The following is a 22,538-nucleotide window of genomic DNA, read 5'->3' on the forward strand; positions in this document are numbered from 1 at the left end:
AAATCCTCAGGTCCTGCAAATTCTTTGATTTTCCAGCATCTTTTCCATATTTGAACCCTTTCCAGCAGTGACTGTATGATTTTAAGATCCATCTTTTCACACTGAGGACAACTGAGGGACTCAAACGCAACCATTACAAAAGGTTCAAACATTCACTGATGTTCCAGAAGGAAACATGATGCATTGCATGCCGGGCATTTACATTTTTTGCATTTTAAGATCAAGGTAAATTGTACTTAATTTGTCTTCCAGGAAACATGTAAGTATCTTCTGTAGCTTATGAAGGTCAGTACTAAATGAAAAAAAAAAGAAAAGATTTTTAAACAAAATAAGAAAAATCTACACATCTTCATCCTGTTCAAACCCCCTGGCTTAATGCCTACTTTTTACTTCTGCAGCATCAGTGAATGTTTGAATCTTTTGTAAGTAAATCTATTTTATGTAAAATATCAGGACAGTACTCATTTAATAATAAATTTGGCATTTTGTATGATCCCTCTTATTTTGATAAAATAATTAACATTTTGCAGATTCTGTGAGATGTATGTAAACTTTTCACCATGGCTGTATATATCAAGGTATTTTGTATTCACATAGCAAATCCTCACACCTGATAATAGGCAAGGGCAATCGTCAAACTATCCAATAATCAAAGAGAAGACATCAACAAATTATTGAATGCACAAATGTAATTCAAACAACAACCCAAACAAAAAGCTATACTCTCATTACTCTAATTTGGACTTTTTTTGGATGTGCACACTACGTCGAATTGTTTGTTTGACATCACATCCTGTTGTTGTTTGCATTAAATCATATCCTGTTAGCGATAATATATTTAGTTTGACTTCCTTTTAGCAATTCATATATTAAATAATAATTTTCACATTTTGAATCTATTATAATTAATTTTACATTAAATCCTGTTACCGATAATGTATTTAATAATAATTTTTATCATTTTGAATTGATTATTATTTGTTATTGTATTAATTGCCTTGTCTGAAGTCATTCTGCATGCTCAAAGTCTAGTGTGAGTGCACCTTAACACATTTACAGTGTAATGAAATGATGGAATGCAACTGCATGTTTATTTTTGATTCATTTTTCACTGAGCGCAGTGCAGTACAGTGCTATCCTCGTGCAATCCAGCCAACAAAGTTGTAGCCTCTTACATTATTCATTTTCTTCAGCCATCTTTTTGCCCCCAAAACACAAACTTTCAATTAAGAGAAACGAGAAGCTCTGCATGGCCATGGCAAATGATGAGTAGCTCAGATTTCTCCACTCTTTCTCTCCTGTCACAAGGTTAGCAGTGCACAAACACTGTTTCCCCTTAGTCCAGCACTTACACAGAAACTCTATCTCAAGCAGATGTGCGAACACTTTAATGCTACCAGACCTGAAGTGCTCAAAGCTCTGTCCTATTTTTTTCCACATACGTTTTAGCGCTGTGACCCCCCCCCCCCTCTCTCTCTCTCTCTCTCTCTCTCTCTCTCTCTCTCTCTCTCTCTCTCTCTCTCTCTCTCTCTCTCTCTCTCTCTCTCTCTCTCTCTTAAGAGCAAGATAGAACATGTTAGACTAAAACCAGTGACCTTCACATTTGGCAAATATTTCAGACCGCCGCTAGTGGCTCTTTCTTTCTTTTGTAGTGTTTGTAATGTGCTCTAGGAACAGGTGCCTCCCGACTCAATGGCCTCTAGTTGGTTTTGTGTTCTCGTTTTGTCTCTAATGAAAGCATGTATTAAGAGACATGCGTCCATCAATAAACGGCAGGAGAAAGATAATTTTTTTTGAGGCCTCTATATGAATCTGAAAGTAGGTGCATTTTCCACTTATATTTCTCTTATAACAGTTAATGAAATTAGTTCCTTCATTTAATCTTATGTTACCTATACTTACCTAAGCATTCAGATGAAAGATGGCATTGTATTAGTGCTACATCTGAAGCCTATTTATATGGCCTGCATGCCTGAAGGTGAAACGCATGCATTGTTCTCCCCATGGAAAGAGCACCTGCTATTTTCTCCACTCACAGGTTTCTTTTTGACAGCTACCAGCATTGGGACCAGAAACTGAATTATTAACATCAAAAATCCCAAAGAGACAGTACAATGAGCCCTATCCAGGTTGAATACGCAGGTAGAGCTCAGGAGAGGCGAGAAAGGGGGGCTCTTCAGTTTCCATTCTCCTCTTCTCGTGTCATATTTTTGTGGCCTTGAAGTCTCTATAGAGTGGGTCTCCTGCTCTCCTGGTTTTGTTTATGGATCATTGGTTGTTTACTATAAAGCCAGCAGCGGCCTGGAGAGATGTGGGAGATGTTTTATCTCTTGTCAGGGCCTGCTTCAATTAAATTAATGGATCCATTCAGCTCGCTCTTTCCTCCTTTCAGGCACAGCCAGAGAATACATTAAAAGATCTTATGCCTCAAGATGGTGCATCATGGTATTAGCTGGGCCAGCCATTTTTCCTCCCATTCTGCTTGTATTTTCTGTCCCAAATAATTAATTAGAATTCCATCTTAATAATGTTCATTTATATTAGCCGTGTTGCTACATTAACAAAATAAAATTTATGTATTTTTTTTTTATTATTCATGTACATGCACCCTTTTTTAGGATTCTTTTTATTTATTTTATTAAGCTTTTGGGCATATTTAATGAATATACTGTAGTATGAAAATAAATCAATTTATAAATGTATAAACATTCAAAGGCTTAAGTTGATATATGTTAAGTTGAGAATTTCTACAAATAAAAAATGATGTTCCTGTCCCTAGAAACATCAGTGAAGGCAAATGCAAGGCAACTGTGAGAACTAAAAATTATTTCAAATACCAACAAATCTTAAAAAGCCTTTTTGCAAATACTGGGGAGAAAAAATGCCTAAATCTGAAATCTTTACTCATCTCTTTCTCATACGGTATGATGCTCATTGTGCTTTTCAGGGCAAAAGAGATGTTTTCAAGGAAAATCATGAGATAAGCTACCAAAAACACAGTAAGGAGTGTGAGGTAAACCAAACCAGGATGACCAGCTAAAGTTACTAATTGGTTTACTGATCAGTTGTACTTTGTTCGATTGATTTGCAATTAATTCTGGTTTGTGGTTCACAGAAGACAGAGCTTGGCGCCAACCTTGGAGGCGACTGATACTCTATACTCACTAGGAGAAAGGAGGAGGTGAATATCAATACATTGTTGTGAATCTGGGCTCAGATTTGCGCTAAGAGTGTCTTCCTCTTTCCTTGAGGGCGGCAGGCACAGTCCACGGAGAGAGTAGATTCAGTTCATCATGAAAATATACACTTTGATATGATGAAAGTCATACAGACTTTGTTTGTCCTACTGAGCCGTGCTATTTATGGACATGTGCATATAGCTGCCTTATTCCAATAACCTTGAAATGTCACATAAACCTTCTTCAAAGAGCCATGTATCTTATGTGTAGACACACAAGTTAGACATACACTGTGAAACAGTACATTTACAAGTCTTTCTAAATTACCAGTCTTAAAGGGGTCATATAATGGTACATGCACTTTTACAAGTTGATTGTACTGAAATGTGTGTTGGCAGTGCCTGTACACAACCATCATATAATGATAAAAAATCCATCCAGTGTTTTGTTTTAATCTCCTTATATGTTTTCCCCGTCTCAAATCGAGCTGTCTGACAGTGTGACGTCACACGGTCGGACGCCTCTCCCACGATTGTTAATTGACAGCAGCGTTTCAACACAGACCTGCCCTGAGCGAGCTGTCATCATAGTCCGCCGTTGTTGATACGCTGGAGCAGAATGGTGTCTAAGCGATTGTGGTGTTCTGTTCTTGGGTGTAATAACGAACACAGCAGTCATTTTGATGTTCCTAAATCCGAACCACTGAAGACGCAGTGCCTGCGTTTTGTTTTCGAAGGGAATGTTCCCCACGATCAACGTCAATGCTTTCATGTTTGCGCGAATCATTTCTCACCAGACTGTTATAGCGTTCGTATCTCACTACTCTACCCTGCCAGTACATACAAAGATAGATCAAAGTGACATTACGTTAACCAACCATTCAGAAACGTCCTGTTCGAGCCTTAATTGTCGAACTTCTTCAGGGCCGTCATCTTGTTCCGGGTATCAAATTGATACGGTTGCACAGATGTGTCCTCAGAGACTCCCGCTGCCATTCTTTCTTCAAAATATAACCTCAACTGTTGTCAAGGCAACACTCCACGTGTGTTATGTCAAAACGCCCCACAGAATGCCCCTCATTATCATTTAAAGACACATGCACTTAAATGGCGTGCTGAAAACAGAGCTGTTTTTGACCAGGTAAAATGAGTGTTTTCTTACAAAACTAATGAGAATTTTTAATTTTTTGCTATTTTGCAATACTAATGAGAATTTTTTATTTGTTGCTATTTTGCTAGACCAGTGTTTTGCTTAGGCGACAGGCAAAGCATTTTGGAATTTTTTTTTTTGTTTGTTTTTTTGTGGAATATATACTGTATATATACTAGTGCAAAGTGCTAGTATACTGATACTGACATAATGACATACAATAAAGATGGAAAATTGAACTACACGATTGAGGGAGCAGACTATACAGTGAACTCCGAAAAAACGCTACACTTGAGCAAACAGTTTGTGAATAGGCTACTACAAATGATGGCCGTGAATAAAATATAATATTCAGAAGTAAACAGCGTAGCTGACTTTAACTGAAGATTCAGTTAACATCCACAAATGAATAAGCGCGACGATTCAGGGAGCAGGCTACACAGTGAACTCAGAGAAAACGCTATGTAAGCGCCGCTGCTTTCTTCGACCCTCTTTGTCTCTGGTCCTGCACTGTGTTCACTCAGTGTGCAGTGTGAGAGGGGAAGTGGCCAGCAGCTAGAGTGGCAAAAGCCAATGTGTGCTTCTTTTACCGATATATTTATCGATATCTTTTGCATTTCTAATCCAAACAACGCCAAACTTGGCACTGCACTTACTCATGCCCGTAGCAAGACACCTGTCAAGTTTGAAATCCATTGGACTAACGGTTCGAGAGATGTGCGAATAACAGACAGACACACAGACAGACAGAAAGACGTTCCTGTAATTTATATATATACTAGTGCAAAATGCCTGTGCAAAATCAGTTTTTGTGTGTTTTTAGTAATTGTTGGTTTGGTGTGTTTGAGTGCTCATTGTTACAATTACACAGCAAAAGGTCAGTGACATTTTTATTTGTGCATGGTAGAAAGCACACAGTGAACTCCGAGAAAACGCTATGCTTGAGCAAACAGTTTGTGAATAGGCTACTACAAATGATACCCGTGAAAGAGACTGTGAACGCATTGAATAGGATATGTTTAGTTGGTGAATAGCATAGGCTACTATTACACAGTAGTGATAACGTTAAGCGCACCCGAATGAAATATAATATTCAGAAGTAAACAGCATAGCTGACATACAGATTCAGTTAACATCCACAAATGAATAAGCGCGTCGATTCAGGGAGCAGTGCAAAGTGCCCGTGCAAAATCAGTTTTTATGTGTGTTTTTAGTAATTGTTGGTTTGGTGTATTTGAGTGCTCATTATTACAATTACACAGCAAAAGGTTTTATTTGTGCATGGTAGAAAGCAAATACTGATACTGACATAATGACATACAATAAATGTGGAAAATTTAACTACACGATTCAGGGAGCAGGCTACACAGTGAACTCCAAGAAAACGCTACTTAGGCTCCACTGCTTTCTTCGACCCTCTCTGTCTCTGGTCCTGGGCTGTGCTCACTCAGTGTGCAGTGTGAGAGGGGGAGTGGCCAGCGGCTAGAGCGGCAAAAGCCAGTGTGTGCTTCTTTTACCGATATATATTTAACAATATCTTTTGCATTTCTAATCCAAACAACGTCAAACTTGGCACTGCACTTACTCATGCCCGTAGCAAGACACCTGTCAAGTTTGAAATCCATCGGACTAACGGTTCGAGAGATATGCGAATAATACACACACACATACACACAGACAGAAAGACGTTCCCGTAATTTATAGATAGATATAATATTCAGAAGTAAACAGCGTAGGTGACTTACAGATTCAGTTAACATCCACAAATGAATAAGCGCAATGATTCAGGGAGCAGGCTACACAGTGAACTCGACGATTCAGGGAGCAGGCTACACAGTGAACTCCGAAAAAATGGTACGCTTGAGCAAACAGTTTGTGAATAGGTTACTACAAATGATGGCCGTGAATAAAATATAATATTCAGAAGTAAACAGCGTACCAAACCTGTATTAGTTTCTTTCTTCTGTTGAACACAAAAGAAGATATTTTGAAGGATATTTGTTAAAAGGAAGAAAAAAGTTGGCACGCCATAGCTCCAAAAATAGAAAAAAATATTTCTTTATTTTTTCTATTTTTGGAGCTATTATGTGTCAACTTTTCTCTTCCTTTTTGCAACTTTTTGTGGCTCACTTTGTGTTTGAATCTTTAAAGAATGTTGGTAACCAGACAGTTGACAGTAGCCATTAGCTGGGTTTCCATCCAAATGTGAAGTAAATCTTTTCAAAGTTCGCAAAAAAACAAAAACAAATGTGAATTAGTTGCGTTTCCATCAAGTTCACGCAGATGACGGTGGTATTGGTAACCTAGTAAACAAGAGTAAATAAAACAGTGGAAAACAGACGAATTAATCACATGGGTTCGCTACATCAGAATTTATTCTGTAAATGCGTTTCCATCTCCCATTACAAAAGCCTCCTAATCCTTCTGCAGCTTTTTTGGGGCGGAAAAAAACAGTAGCACCTCACTGCAGTACACGAGATCCAGGGGGTGGAGTTGGATCCAGATCTAAGGGGTGGAGATTGGTAGGTTTAGGGGTGGGTTTAGGGATCAGGGGGTGGAGATGGGTAGGTTTAGGGGTGGGTTTGGGGATCAGGGGGTGGAGATGGGTAAGTTTAGGTATATGTAAGGTGGGAGGAGTTGGATCTGGATCCAACTCCTCCCCCTGGATTTTGTGTTCTGCAGTGAGGACCATCTCGAAAAAAAGGACAGGGTTTAGGCCAGGAAGTCACTGCTGTTCCAAAAACCTACTCAGTAGACTTGGATAACACTGGGAAAGCGTGCCCTTTCGATGGAAGGAGGGACGCTACGGGACCCACTACCAGCCCGCAGAGGGGGAGGAAAGAGGAGAATACACATATGAACTGGGCAAATTATCGGGCAGTACAACATATGGAATGTCAATGAGGTGGCTCCAGCCATAACGGGGGAGACCGAACCGTCAGAGACGGTAGGACAAACTCTGCCAAGAGAAAGACACGGGCCACCTCAAGGAGCCGTACCGTGGAAACACACATATGGGATCACAACATATGGACCTAGCCTAGCACAAGTTCCACTTAGCTTACAAGTGGTTGGCCTAGCATCGGACGCTCTGCCACGTCCAGTGCCGAAGGGGTGTGGAGAAACTCACAGGGTTCTAATAAGAAGAACTCAACTGGAGCTAGAATGGCACACATATCCAGTCCAAAGGAGGGGAATGGCGCAGCAAGCCGACACATCGAGTGTGCTTACGGTGTTAACTGGCCACATGCTGTCGTGTAAGCTCGTTGGTGCCACGATTGAGCAGGCCGGGGATATGAGTGGCATGAAGCGACCTCAGATGCTTCTGACTCCATAAAAGGAGGTGGTGGGCGAGTTGTGACATGCGACGGGAGCATAGACCACCTTGATGATTGATGTACGCAACGGTCGCAGTGCTGTCCGTACGGACCAGTACATGCTTGCCGAGGAGCAGCGTTTAAAAGCGTCTCAAAGCAAGGTGTACTGCTAACAACTCGAGGCAATTGATGTGCCAATGCAGATGAAAAATTTCAGTGGGAGCACTGTCCTGCTCTTGAATGTATTCAGGCAGTTCAGCACCGACTGGACATGTTCCTTTCTGAGGCATGCCGTCTGTTGGACTGAGTCCATCTCCATACCAAGAAAAGAGATCCTCTGCCCGTGGGTGAGTTTGCTCTTTTCCCAGTTGACCCAAAGACCCAACTGGCTGACATGTTGGAGCAACAAGTCCCTGTGTTCGCACTGAGCTAGTATCAGCCAATCGTCGAGATAGTTGAGGATACGAAAACCACGCTCTCTCATGGGAGCAATGGCCGCCTCCGCGACCGTCGTAAAGACGCGGGGTGACAGGGCCAGCCCGAAAGGTAGAACTTTGTACTGATACGCTCTACCCTCAGACACGAAACGCAGGAAAGGCCTGTGTCGCGGCAGTATGGAGACATGAAAGTACGCGTCCTTCAGTTCGATCGCTGCGAACCAATCTCCAGGACGCATTCGAAAATGCGTCTCTGCGTTAACATCTTGAACGGAAGCTTGTGAAGGGCCCGATTCAAGATCCGCAGGTCCAAGATTGGTCTTAACCCACCACCTTTCTTGGGTTCAATAAAGTATGGGCTGTAGAAGCCATACTTAATTTCAGCTAGAGGAACCGGCTCTATCGCATCCTTCACCAGTAGGACTGCGATTTCCGCATGCATGACAGGGGCTCTTTCGCTCAACACCTAAGTGTAACGAACGCCGCTGAACACGGACGGGTGCCGGACGAACTGAATCGTGTAGCCGAGTCTGATGGTGTGGAGAAGCCAGCTGGACTGATTGGGAAGCACTTTCCAGGCTTCCAAAAACCATGCCAGGGGAACCAGAGGCACCACAGACGTACCCGGGGTGGGGCAGCGAGGTGGAGAGCAGGGACCTGGCTCGGAGGGCCCGGGGGCGGTCTGAAGCGGGGTCTGAGTGCGCAATGCAACACTCACATGTCTCCACCGATCGGCATTGGGTAAGGGAGAAGGCGTAATCGGGTCCTCGGACTGTACCCGTCTGCTGGCTGGCGACACAAGAGAGGATCGATGGGTGCAAGGCTTTACAGGGTAGCACACCGTCAGTCTGACCCTCTTGGAACCCAAGAAAAGAGGAATGTGCTTTTCTGACAATTCGGGAACCACTGGACTCCAGGGAGCTGGCGGTGGAACAGAAATCATCTGAAGAACTCGTCCCCCCATCCCTGGGTGGCCTGTACCAGGGACGCTTAGTCTCGCTCTTGCCACCTGGTTTGGCAGCGTTTGATACAGGCTGGGCGGCCTGCCTGCGGCTAACTCTCCGCTGAGGCCTGAGTGAAGGCTGCTGCGGTGGCCCAGAGGGAGCGTGAGCGGCGACAGGGGGCGCCCTCGGCGATGTGCAGGTGGAGGAACTGCCACTGACGACAGGGTGATGGCACCAGCGAGCCGCCAGGGCAGGATGTGTCGGACGGCCTCCATCTGCGCCTGGGCAGCAGAGAACTGTTGGGCGCAGTTCTCCACCTCGTGGCCGAACAACCCAACTTGGGAAATTGGTGAGTCCAGGAACCGGACCTTGTCCGCATCCGCCATATCAACCAGGCTGAGCCAACTATGGCACTTCTGAACCACCAGGGTGGACATCGCTAGACCAATCGCACAAGCCGCAACGCTTGCAAGTCAGTTGCAGTGCGGAGCTCACTCATGAGCACACGGTCTAGGCTACCCTTGTGCATGTCCATGAGTGTCTTAGCCTGATAGACCTGTAACAACGCCATGGCATGCAGAGAGGAAGCAGCTTCGCCGCAAGCTCTATAAGCTCTGATGAAAACTTACAGGCCTGTGAGGGGAAACGAGACTCCCCCAACCAAAATGCAGCGGCCACTGGACACAGTTGTGCCGCGGCAGACTGCTCCGCTGGAGGGACAGCCACGTAACCTCTCACTGCTCCTCCTTCAAGGGTAGTGAGGGGGGAGAAACGATCCAAGTCGTTTCTAGCAGTAAAAGGTGCCATCCACGACCTATTCAGCTCTCCATGCACCTCAGGAAAGAAAGGTACTGGGGCGGCGGGCTGAGAACCAGCACGGCCCGCCCCGAGAAACCAATCATCCAACCGAGACTGAGCGGGACATGGTGGAGGATTCCACTTGAGCCCGACAGCCTTGGCAGCCCGTTTCAGCATAGCTGATAACTGTGGATCCGGCTCAGGCAACGTTGTACTCCCCGAAGGGGACAACGCAGCCGAGTCATCATCTCCAAAGCCCAGCTCGCCCTCCGATGTTGCAATCGGCATCCTATCCTCCTGAGGAACCTCCAATGGAACCTCCAATTCCACCCGTAGCGGTATGATAGAATCGTAATGAGTCCACAGGGAATGGTTACCGGGTAGAAAACTCCATCACTATTATACGATTACCCAACTCACAAGGCACCCGAGGGTGGGGTGTGGAAATGGGGACTCCACCATCGCTGACGAAGGCGAGTCTTGATCTCAACACTGAGACAGTCATGTTCCGCAATGGGAACACAAACTATCCACAAAAGCTGCTTCAGCGTGCTGTAAGCCCAAACACGTGATGCAACAATTGTGACCGTCAGAGGGGGACAGGGAACGACCGCATCCAGAAATGCGTGGGTGGAATGATCCCAAAATCTTTATGGCTTATTTTTATGATTTTGAGCAAATTGGAGCCGCTTTTGGGTATGTAGTGGTGTACATCTTGGAGTTCTGACATGGAAACCGCATGTGTTTAGTACACGCCATGCAGTGCAAGCTGAAACCTCAGTGCCTGTTGCCACCAAGTCTTCCTGCAGGTCTTTTGCAGTCACTCGAAGGTTTTTCTGAACCTGCCTTGTCAGAAATCTGGTTGCAACTGTTGATAGCTTCCTTTTTCTGCCCCGTCATTCTAGTGTAACCACTGTTCCTTTAACTTTGAACTTGCGAACTATGCTTCCAACGGTGTCTCTAGGAACATTTTGTGCCTTCGCTATCTTTTTGTATCCTGTTCCTTGTTTGTGAAGGGCGATGATATTGTCTCTTAACTTTTTGGACCATTCTTTTGACTTATTGACATATTTCTAACATGCAGTAAACCATGACACTCAGCAAACCTACCCAGTTCCGATGTTTCATGTGTTCTAGCTCAAGCACACTTGGTACCACTCAGGCCCGGGATGGGTAATCGGGAGAATCGGGAGAATTCAATCGGGAAAATTCCCGGTGGGCCGCTTCACTTTTGGGCCGGTCGATTTTTTTTTTTTTAGTTACATTAGGCTACACACGTTCCGCATTCTGACACTGCAGCCCGCAGCCTCTGCATGGGTTGTAGCCTACCATGTGAGGGAGTTCTCCCCTCCCCTCCTATAGAGTTGGTTGGGTCCATAGTAGCCCGTCTTTTCCAAAACGTTTTCAGGTAAATATTTATCAGGTAAATATTGGGCTACCGCGGCACCGCCTACCGACAGTTGGGCCGGCCCTACCGTAACGGTACGTGTCAGGGAGGATGGATGGGAGGAAGAGGCCAGGAGGTATGGAAGCTTGTTTCCGCCACAGAATAAAACATTTTAAAAGATAATTGCGACTTTTTATCTCACAATTGCGAGTTTACATCTCGCAATTCTGACTTTATTTCTCAGAATTTAAACAAATTTTAAAAAGCAATTTTACCCAGAAAAATCTAAAATTTATTCCCAAAATCGTGCAGGCCTTTCTCTTGATATCAGTAAGTTCTTTTTTTTTTTTTTTCAGGGCCCAGATGCCACTGAGTCCTGCTGACTTCAACATTCACATGAGTCTCTGTACATGAACATGGTAAAGTGAAAATCAAACACCTTGGAAATGAAAGGTATGTACAATGTTTTTAGGAATGGCAGAAAGGTCTCTGTCTTTGGATCATTGTTTTTAATAAGTGCTTTTTTGTCATTTGTTGTGTATCTTTGGATTGTGTTGTGTTGTAAATAAATCCAAATAATCTAAAAGCCATTCTTTTTTAAATCTCCTCATTCTTTGTGAAAGGTTGCTCAGAATGACAGGACCTGATAGCTCCTAATAGGGCCGTTAGGGGAGGGTCTTTGTCTTTCTCAGGTGTGAAAAGCATAAAGCTTTCTCACACAAAACACGTCGTAAAATTTTTAAATCAATATATTGTCTTCTCTGAATGAGCAGTCAGGGTGATTTTCACATAGTTTTAGAGCAAATATTCTAGGCTACGTCATACAATTTTCACAAGTCTTGTGAAGAAATAATCAGTATGGGTTTCATGGCCTTATTTCAGTGAGATTTTTTTTTTGTATTTTCACAAACCACGCATAAATGTCATTATCTCAAAACTACAAACTTTTACATACATGCTGCTGATATATTATTGTAGCAGAGTTTGTGCTTAATACAGTGTAATTAGACTTTAGCCATGAAAATGTCACAAGTAACAGAAATAACCACAAATGTCAGAGCATGTCAGAACACCTCCAGGGCCCAGAAAACAGCTCAGACCCCAGAGGATTAACCTTTACATTATTTGTTGAACCATGGTATTAATACAAACTACACAATAGTAAGAGCTGAACTGTTGCTTCATTTATCCAATTTGGAAAAAGTGCTAATTTGGAATTCCACCATGGAAAAAGTGGGCCGGTCTTGGGCCTGAAACTCCCGGGATGAAAAGTGGCCCCACTCCGGCCCTGGTACCACTAGTGAAGCCCTTGATTAGTTGCGTCAGGTGTGCTTGAGACAACAACTGTTTTGCTGATTTGTGCTGTTTTGATGGATTCTATTCAGGGGATTGAATAATTTGTGACTTCAGAAGTCATTAAAAGTTGCATTTTAATTTGAATTTGGGGAAACTACTTGAAAGATTTTTTGTGTTGATCTATTCCAATTACTTTTGTTTGATTTGTTCATTGCAAACAGCTGAAAGTGTACATTTTGCCAATAAACCTGATTTACAATGGAGGTTGAATAATTTTGATTACAACTATATAATGCAGTTCATGAACCCTTTAAAATATATTAGGTATTTTAAAATAACAGTTATTTTAAAGTGTAGTAATATTTCACAGTATTATTGTTTTACTGTATTTTGATCAAATAAATGCAGCTTTGGTAAGCAAACCTGGAGTATGTTAGTGAAACAACACGAAGCAGATTTATTTCAAATTTGTAGCTATGAATATATGCATACATACATACATACATACATACATACATACACACACACATACACACACACACACACACACACACACATTTCAGCAAATATTTTAGTATGTCTTCTCAAGGGACAATACTATAGAAATGAAACTTGGATAGATTTTAGAGTAGTCAATGTGCTGCTTGCATAGCAGTATATATTTACTGTCCTCTGAAAATAACTCAACATACAGCCATTATTGTCAAAATAGTTGGCAACAAAAGTTAGTACACCTTAAGTGAACATGTCAGAACTGTCTCCAAAGTGTCAATGTTTGGTGTGAGCACCATTGTTTTCTAGCACTGCCTTAATCGTCCTAGGCATGGAGTTCACCAGAGATGCACAGGTTGTTGCTGGGATCCTCTTCCACTCCTCCATAATGACATCATGGAGCTGCTGGATGTTAGACCCATGGCACTTCTCCACCTTCCGCTTGAGAATTCCCCACAGGTGCTCAATAGGGTTCAGGTCTGGAGACATACTTGGCCACTCCATCACCTTCAGCTTCCTCAGCAAGGCAGTTGTCATCTTGGCGGTGTTTTTGGGGTCGTTATCATGCTGTTCGGCGCAGTTTCTGAAGGGAGGGCATCATGTTCTGCTTCAGAATGTCACAGTACATGTTGGAATTCATGTTTCCCTCAATGAAGTTCAGCTCCCCAGTGCCACCACCATGCTTGACTGTAGGCAAGACACAATTTTCTTGGTACTCCTTACCAGGGCGTCGCCACACATGCTGGACACCATCTGAGCCAAACAAGTTTATCTTAGTCTCATCAGGCCACAGGACATGGTTCCAGTAATTCATGCTCTTGGATTGCTTTCAGCCAACTTCTTTGCAGGTTTTCTTGTGAGCCAGCTTCAGAAGAGGCTTCCTTCTGGGACGACGGCCATGCAAACTGACTTGCAGTGTTCGGTGTATGGTCTGACCTTCCACTTCTGCAACCTCTAAAGCAATGCTGGCAGCACTCATGCATCTGTTTTTTGAAGCCAGCTTCTGCACCTGACGCACAGCACGAGGACTCAAATTCTTTGATTGACCCTTGCGAGGCCTGTTCCAAGTGGTACCCGTCTTGGAAAACCTCTGTATGACCCTGGCATGCACTGTAACTCAGTTTCAGGGTGTTACCAATCTTGTTATAGCCTAGGTCAACTTTTTGGAAAGTAACAAATCTAATTCTAAAATCCTTAGAGAGTTCTTTGCCATGAGGTGCCATGTTGAACATCCAGTGGTCAGTATGAGAGAATTGTACTCAAAGCACAAATTTTAACTGCTCTAATACAAGATACACAAATTTGTATGGTCCTGTCAAGCAGACAAAAACATGAAAATGATGAATAGGAGATGTGGCTTTGCATGGTTAAACGACGTAGAGCTATTATCACTTAGGGTGTACTCACTTTTGTTGCCATCTATTTTGACAATAATGGCTGTATGTTACGGAGCCCCCCTAGTCCCACTTTGTCAAAAAAAATTAATTATAACTATCTCGTGGCCTCAAGATAGTAACTCGTGGCCTCAAGATACTATCTCATGGCCTCTAGATAGTAACTCGTGGCCTCAAGATAGTATCTCGTGGCCTCAAGATACTATCTCGTGGCCTCAAGATACTATCTCTCTATAGAGTTACTATCTTGAGGCCACGAAATACTATCTTGAGGCCACAAGTTACTATCTTGAGGCCACGAGTTACTATCTTGAGGCCACGAGTTACTATCTTGAGGCCACGAGTTACTATCTTGAGGCCACGAAATAGTATCTTGAGGCCACGAGTTAGTATCTTGAGGCCACGAGATACTATCTTGAGGCCACGAGTTACTATCTTGAGGCCACGAGTTACTATCTTGAGGCCACGAGATAGTTATAATTAATTTTTTTTGACAAAGTGGGACTAGGGGGGCTCCGTAGTATGTGGAGTTATTTTCAGGACAGTAAATATATACTGCTATACAAGAACCACATTGTCTACTCTAAAAATCTATACAAGTTTTATCTCTATAGTATTGTCCCTTGAGAAGATAAAATGTTTGCTGAAATGTGAGGGGTGTACTCACTTTTGTGAGATACTGTGTCTATATATATTTATATTAGGGCTGTCAAACGATTAATCGCGATTAATCGCATCCAAATCGTTTGTTTTTACATAATACATGTGTGTGTACGGTGTATAATTATTTTCTATATATAAATACACACACATGCATGTATATATTTAAAGGGGGGGTGAATTGCTGTCTCATGCATACTGAGTTTTTTACACTGTTAAAGAGTTGGATTCCCATGCTAAACATGGACAAAGTTTCAAAAGTTAAGTTGTACGTTTGAAGGAGTATTTTTGTTCCAAAAATTGTCCTTCCGGTTTGTCACAAGTTTCGGGAAGTTTTTTTCGAGTATGGCTCTCTCTCATGTAAGAGAGGGTGGAATTTCCTTATATGGGTCCAAAGGGCACTTCCCTCGGAAAGACGCACGCGCGCACGCACTCATAGACTAGAGCAAGAGAGTGAAAGCAGTTCGCCATCAAAGCGCCCTGCCCGGCTTTTGGGAAGTCAATGTCACCAAAGAAGTGTGTTTTTGGTTGCCAGGGCAAGACAACCCTGCACAGATTCCCAAAGAACCCAGCGTTAAGGAACCCGTGGATGGAGTTTGTTTTTCCTGAGCATAAACGGAGGTGTAGACTGTTTGTTCCCTGCATTTCGACGATGATTGTTTTATAAACAAAGCCCAGATCGTCTAATGCTTAAGGATCGAGCAGTCGCAATAAAGGTTCGCGGTCGTGCGTTGGAACCGGACGGTGAGTAACTGTTGAACAAATAATGTCTCTGTGTGTTGTCACTAGCTCGGCGCGTTAGCACAGCTAAGCTTCGCCCACACGGCCCGCCCCCAGCCGCTCGGTTTTTTCCGGAAAGACTCGGTACACCCTATCTTTCTTTGATTAATATAATAAAACAAAAGACTTTTTGGAGATATGAAGGATGCAATATTACTCTATAGGTACTCAAGATTAACAGGAGATTGAGTGAAAATGAGCATTTCACCCCCCCTTTAAGAAATGTTTGCATGTATATACTGTGTATATATATTTATATTATATATAATTTATATTATATATAAATATTTTATATATAAATAACACATTTTCTTAAATATATATATGCATGTGTGTGTATTTATATATAGAAAATAACTATACTCCGTACACAGACATAAATTATGTAAACACAAACTTTTATTTTGGATGCGATTAATCGTTTGACAGCCCTAATTTATATATATATATATATATATATATATATATATATATATATTATATTTATTTATAATTATTATTATTATTATTATTATATTATTATATACAGTGGGGAGAACAAGTATTTGATATAGTGCCGATTTTGCAGGTTTTCCTACTTACAAAGCATGTAGAAGTCTGTAATTTTTATCATAGGTACACTTCAACTGTGAGAGATGGAATCTAAAACAAAAATCCAGAAAATCACATTGTATGATTTTTAAATAATTTGCATTTTATTGCATGACATAAGTATTTGATCACCTAACAACCAGTAAGAATTACGGCTCTCACAGACCTGTTAGTTTTTCTTTAAAAAGCCCTCCTGTTCTCCACTCATTACCTGTATTAACTGCACCTGTTTGAACTCGTTACCTGTATAAAAGACACCTGCCCACACACTCAATCAAACAGACTCCAACCTCTCCACAATGGCCAAGATCAGAGAGCTGTGTAAGGACATCAGGAATAAAATTGTAGACCTGCACAAGGCTGGGATGGGCTACAGGACAATAGGCAAGCAGCTTGGTGAGAAGGCAACAACTGTTGCCGCAATTATTAGAAAATGGAAGAAGTTCAAGATGACGGTCAATCTCCCTCGGTCTGGGGCACCATGCAAGATCTCACCTCGTGGGGCATCAATGATCATGAGGAAGGTGAGGGATCAGCCCAGAACTACACGGCAGGACCTGGTCAATGACCTGAAGAAAGCTGGGACCACAGTCTCAAAGTAAACCATTAATAACAGTTTACGCCAGGGTTCACCAATCTCGGTCCTGGAGGGCCGCTGTCCTGCAGAGTTTAGCTCCAACCAGCTCCAACACACCTGTTTGAAAGTTTCTAGTATGCCTAATGAGACCTTGATTAGCTGGTTCAGGTGTGTTTAATTGGGGTTGGAGCTAAACTCTGCAGGACAGCGGCCCTCCAGGACTGAGATTGGTGAACCCTGGATTACGCTGTCATGGATTAAAATTCTGCAGCGCACGCAAGGTTCCCCTGCTCAAGCCAGCGCATGTCCAGGCCTGTCTGAAGTTTGCCAATGACCATCTGGATGATCCAGAGGAGGAATGGGAGAAGGTCATGTGGTCTGATGAGACAAAAATATAGCTTTTTGGTCTAAGCTCCACTCGCCGTGTTTGGAGGAAGAAGAAGGATGAGTACAACCCCAAGAACACCATCCCAACTGTGAAGCATGGAGGTGGAAACATCATTCTTTGGGGATGCTTTTCTGCAAAGGGGACAGGACGACTGCACCAGTGGGGATTTCCTCTCGGCTTCCCCTATAATGTCAAAAAAATGAATGGTCAAATATGTACTGTGTTAACATTTTATTGACTAAAAATGCGTTAGAAAACGTTAAACTCAAAGACGAGTTCGTTCAGAATCAGTTACATATAGCAGGTCGGCTGACTCGATTTCCTTCTCATGCGTTCCCGTAGCATCACAGTGCATTTCCCTGTTGAAGCCCAGCGTCCATTGACTTCAATGGAGCTGCTTTGAACAGTTTTTTTCAGCGCTTCGAAACTAGACGGACATTGGATAAATGCTCCGATTATGTCCCGCCCATGGACGCTCAGCGTCTCTGGGGGTGAATGGGGAGTGGGCTGGCCTGGACTCCGGGTTTCTGCGTGATGATTGGAGGGTCTGTTCAAAGGCTGCATCTCCTTTTGATTGACAGCGATTTCATACAATAAAAAGTCGCTGCCGCTGAAGCTACTCGAGCTCAGTCCCATCGCGGATTTTTCAAGTGATAGTCGAAGACAAACTGCTGCTACCTATTTCTTGGTATTTGCTTGTCGAAATTGCTAGCCAATTTTCATAATACATTTCACACAATTATACATTTATACCTTTATTATATTATTACTTATTATATTTTTTATAATATTATAAGTAATAATTAAAAAAATTATTAAAATTATTAAATATATATATTATTAGTATTATTATTATACTTTATTATATTATTATTTATACCTTTATTATATTATTACATTTATACATTTATGCCTAACTCTGCTGGCCATTGAGAGGACACTGGTCAAGTCACTGGAAAAGACGCCTAGTTGTACGACAGGGTCACAGAGCATTTTCTTGAGAAGGAACGTTGGGCAGAATTTACGTATAAATAAATGGACAATTTTTATGATGTAGGCCGAAAATGAGCTTCCCCTCTTTGAAAGACCAGCAGCCGCCACTGGACTGCACAGTATTGAGGGGAGGATGGATGGGGCCATGTATCGCGAGATCTTGGCCAACAACCTCCTTTTCTCAGTAAGAGCATTGAAGATGGGTCGTGGCTGGGTCTTCCAGCATGACTACGACCCAAAACACACAGCCAGGGCAACTAAGGAGTGGATCCGTAAGAAGCATCTCAAGGTCCTGGAGTGGCCTAGCCCGTCTCCAGACCTGAACCCAATAGAAAATCTTTGGAGGAAGCTGAAAGTCCGTATTACCCAGCGACAGCCCCGAAACCTGAAGGATCTGGAGTAGGTCTGTATGGAGGAGTGGGCCAAAATCCCTGCTGCAATGTGTGCAAACCTGGTCAAGAACTACAGGAAACGTATGATCTCTGTAATTGCAAACAAAGGTTTCTGTACCAAATATTAAGTTCTGCTTTTCTGATGTATCAAATACTTATGTCATGCAATAAAATGCAAATTAATTACTTAAAAATCATACAATGTGATTTTCTGGATTTTTTGTTTTAGATTCCGTCACTCACAGTTGAAGAGTACCTATGATAAAAATTACAGACTTCTACATGCTTTGTAAGTGGGAAAACCTGCAAAATCGGCAGTGTATCAAATACGTGTTCTCCCCACTGTATATATAAAAATTTTTTATTTTTTATTTTTTTATTTATATACCTATATAACTGATGTTTATATGATAAAGAGAGTATATGTGAATGTACAATATGACTGTCTATAGAACTGATGCTTGAATGAATGCTGTGAGAGATGCTGGACAGTTTTGCCCCAGTCAAACAGAACATATTTCAATAATTTGGACACAATAACAATGTGCTTAGTGGTACTATATGGAAAGATTAAGTATTAAAAAATATATTTTTAATGTATTTTATATTTAATATATTTGTAATATATATTTACAACATTAGTCTTAGTTTCAAAACATCTGAGAAAAAATGTGGTTTATCATTGCACCATTTATTTGTCTCACTCAAAAGGCAGATTTCCTCCACTCAGTCTGCTGAGGAAACTGAGATAAGAGAGGAGGGGTCTGACCACAGACGCCTTCACAGTCGAGACTGTTAGCTTTTTAGCGCTGCCTGTGCAGTGATCTGGTTACAGCGTCATGAATGTGAGTCCTTAGCCGGCACATTAGAGCCATGCAAGCAGCCTCCCCAGAGAGGAAGGGGCAGGTTTACTGACTCCAACTCAGAAAGAAGGCACTATCTGTCTCGCTGCGGCTGCCACATCTACCAGAGGCCGGGGCTGTGATCCACAATGCAGACTGTCTGAGATGGAGGAAGCTAAAACTCAGCTGACAGGACCACGCAAACTGTGTCTGGATCCCATCAGCCTGTGGGAATAGTGGGCATCGCCAACCCAAAGATATTGAGGATTGCTAATGGGAAAGGTCTTAGAGCCAGACTGCTATATCGCATGGAGGTCTTGAGCCACAAGCAATAGAGAGATGGAGATGAGACAGAAATATGCAGCTGAATAGACACGCTCTTTTAACCGTATGTGGGTAGACATGGCTCGGACTTTACATGTTCATCTATATTTAGGCAAGAGTTTCAGGCAAGTGTTTTTTTTTTTGGGGGGGTGGGGGGGTCTTTTGCATAACCTTTCAATCAAAGCAAAGATGACACAATCCATTGAGATTTAGTGTTTTTGTACACCCCTGACCCATCCAGTGACCCCTAACGCCCAGGTCAAACATACCAGCAGGTCTTTAAATTCACCCCTCAAATAAATCCTGGGCCAGGATAAGAGACCTCATCATTCTATTGATACTAGTATTGATTAATGTAAGCCTAATTAGTAGCCATTGAGGAATCTAATTGAAAATACACCCATTTTGTAGACAAGAAGCTATATAGAGCCCTCCTATGTTGAGTGAATTACACCCTGAACTAATGATAGATCCGTGATGCCCTAATAAACAGGATGAAGGTACTGAGGTTTTCAGAGCTGTGTGGTTTAATCTCATTTTACCCATCAGTGCTTTTGTGTTTCATGGTGTCTTATGTGGATGATTTATAGGGAAAAATACTTTATTAAACTGAATTATTTTTTTACACACAAATCTTCAATGCATAATTTGCATACTATTTATTACTTATTTATTTTATATTTGTCATTAGCCCTATTCGGACGGGACTAGTTTTCAGGGGGACGTTAGAGAAATTTGTGTTTCTACGTACTTAGCGATTTTATGACAAGTATCTGACAAGTATGTTGTGTTTTTCTCACACAACCTCTGTAAAAAAAAATTCCAGGGCAAATGACCTACTGTTTTTGCATTTTTATAGTTGCAAACACATTTTGTAATGTAAAAAAAAGAAAAAAAAAAAAGAATCAAACCCAAGAATCAAACCTTTAAAAGAGGATAGACCTGAAGTTACATGACAGACTTGCAGGTGCAAGGAACCTAGTTAAATCTATATAATATAAAGTATTGTTTTCGTTTTGATGACTTGCCATGTTTGGAAATACATAATTGTTTGGAAATGACCCAGCGTGCATTGCTTAGCTGGATTGCATCATTGATGTTAATGTTAATTGCATTCCAGAATAAAAAGTATGACATAATAATTAGTCATTACCGTGTTAGGTCTTAAGATGCGTGGTTAACATGTATAACAATAGGATACATCAGTTCAAAAGGTGTCTTGTGTCACTATTTAAAGAAATATGTATATTGAACTGGTCCATATATATGTCATTGTGTCAATCAGCTTGCTGCTGCATAAAGATCACAATGGTCTTAAATAAAATCTCTAATGACAGACAGTGTGTGAAATCATCAACAACCTATTGATAAGTGATGCCTTAGTGGAGTAGAGATTTGTAAACATAAATGGCCCTGCTGTACAGTGCACATAAAAAGACCCGAAAGTCCCGATTCTTGCGATCACATACGATCAAAGTCTGGCCAGCTCTCAGGCATCCACCCTCTGCTACATCCCCATAATTACTTGAGTGTACTACAGATGACCCCACATGGACAAAATTATTGCCTCCAGTATTTTCCCCGCAGCCCTGAATAGTTAACAATAAATGTGCATGAAGCAATACATTGTCTTGTCTTTTCTGCCTCAAAGAAAATTGTCCTGATTTTGGTCTCCATCCGAAAATTACTTCATTGTGGAAAAATGGCTTTATTATAAGGCACCAATCTTCATTTGATGGCATTTTGTTGTCTTTGAAGAGAGCAGATTCATGTATACAGAAGTATGAGCAAATTACTGCACTTTTCTTTCATTTTTTGGAACAATTTAGATAGAATTAGATTAAGAGCATGACATCTGCCTTTAGTGATGCAGACATGGATTATGCCCAGCTGTGTCTGAGCAAACACAAAAAATCACAAAGACATATTCCAATATTTTATCTGTTTGTATCTTGGTCTCTCATGAGTTGTTTTCAAAAAGCCACAAACACTTGAGATGTGGTGCATCTTAAGATGCACAACATTGTGGGAGGGTCTTTCTTTATTGAAGCCTGTGCGAAAAAAAAAGGCTTTATGGTCACAGTATTGCAGCAATCCTGCAAGCAGTCCACCCAACTGAATAATTAAACTGGATTTGTATGATTGCATCTATTGATGAGGCATAGGCCATGCAAAAATGAGGTCAATGCAAATAAAAATATTTAGAGAGGTCAGTTGATTGGCATTGATTTTTTTTAAATATAAGAAATACCTCACATATGTTGTGATGTATAAAAAAACTTTTATATTAAAATATGAATTTTGATTTGTTTTCATGTTTTGTAGAATGTCTATTTTTCATTTGAAATATTCACTCTCACAAGTCATTGTCAACAGTTTACACACAACACAGTGAAATATCTAGTAGGCTCCATGGCAGCACTGATTACTGTATCTGCTATAGATGATAATGAACTGTAAATGCATATTTCTGACACAGGTCTGAAGTGACTGGCTGGCACAACGCTCTCTGTGCTCTTTTAAAGAGAGGAAAGTGCCAGATAAGATTCACAGAGGCACTTGGTGAAATGGTCCTGCTCAGTGCACTTTCAGAAAAGA

The 22,538-nt window shown here is 41.7% G+C and overlaps 1 protein-coding gene across 9 annotated transcripts in view; it reads left to right on the forward strand.

Annotated features, from left to right (window-relative positions):
* Positions 1-22,538, forward strand: part of fsta (follistatin a) — a 157,455-nt gene that overhangs the window by 85,235 nt on the left and 49,682 nt on the right. For 6 of the 9 annotated variants that reach the window (XM_079873197.1, XM_079873193.1, XM_079873194.1 and 3 more), the window contains 2 exons: positions 2,948-3,013; positions 3,116-3,181. The exons of the other annotated variants lie outside the window; for them this stretch is intronic. The gene's annotated coding sequence lies outside the window, so the exon portion shown is untranslated. The remainder of the gene's footprint in view (positions 1-2,947; positions 3,014-3,115; positions 3,182-22,538) is intronic. 9 annotated transcript variants of the gene reach the window in all.

This window comes from Squalius cephalus, assembly GCF_949319135.1.
Source record: "Squalius cephalus genome assembly, chromosome: 5".
Taxonomy (NCBI): domain Eukaryota; kingdom Metazoa; phylum Chordata; class Actinopteri; order Cypriniformes; family Leuciscidae; genus Squalius; species Squalius cephalus.